The sequence below is a fragment of the Macaca mulatta genome, chromosome 4, assembly GCF_049350105.2.
Source record: "Macaca mulatta isolate MMU2019108-1 chromosome 4, T2T-MMU8v2.0, whole genome shotgun sequence".
Classification (NCBI taxonomy): Eukaryota; Metazoa; Chordata; class Mammalia; order Primates; family Cercopithecidae; genus Macaca; species Macaca mulatta.
Window position 1 is genome coordinate 67,052,417 of NC_133409.1, and position 807 is coordinate 67,053,223.

General features: G+C 43.6%; 1 pseudogene; it reads right to left on the reverse strand.

Annotated features, from left to right (window-relative positions):
- Positions 1 to 233: 233 nt before the first annotated feature.
- LOC697473 (small nuclear ribonucleoprotein E pseudogene) lies at positions 234 to 479 on the reverse strand (annotated as a pseudogene).
- Between the last annotated feature and the right edge of the window lie 328 nt (positions 480 to 807).

Here is an 807-nt window from a genome sequence, read left to right on the forward strand (position 1 = left end):
CTTTCTTTCTCTCTCTCTTTCTTTCTTTCCTTTCTTTCTTTCTTTAATTCAAACAATCTTACAGCATTTATTGTCATCTTGTAATGACATAAGGGTAATCAAAACAATGCAAATAAATGTTCATATTGGACAAAGGACATCTAAAAAACAAAGTGTATCCTTCTCAACAGTTTCTCACTTCATTGATCACTTCTAGTTGGAGACACTTTGTAGCAGAGTAATAGTATCTCCTTTTAGCATAATCCGACCCACAAACAAAGTTGTTTTCTTGACTTTGTTTTAGAATGAATCTCTTCTGCATCATCTAATACAAGGTTCTTACACTCATCAAAACCAATGATAAAGTTTCCTGTCCACATATTCACTTGCTCGTAGACCCACACCTGAATCCGGGGTCTATTTTGTAAGTATCTGAAAATGAGGTTGATGGGCTGCACCACAACCTTCTGCACTTTCTGGCCCTGGCCATGGTATGCCATGGTGGACTCCCACAGAGAGCACACTCACTCACACGCTACCTCAGCCAGCAACTTCTGGAATAAAGAACCGAAAATGGACTGGGCATGGTGGCTCACACCTGTCATCTCAGCACTATGGGAGCCCGAGGCAGGCAGATGGCTTGAGGCTAGGAGTTCAAGACCAGCCTGGCCAACATGGCAAAACCCCCTCTGTACTCAAATACAAAAAAATAACTGAGTGTGATGGTTCACGCCTGTAATCCCAGCTACCCAGCTACTTGGGAGGCTGAGGCGGGAGGATTGTTTGAACCCAGGAGGCAGAGTCTGCAGTGAGCTGAGATCACGCCAT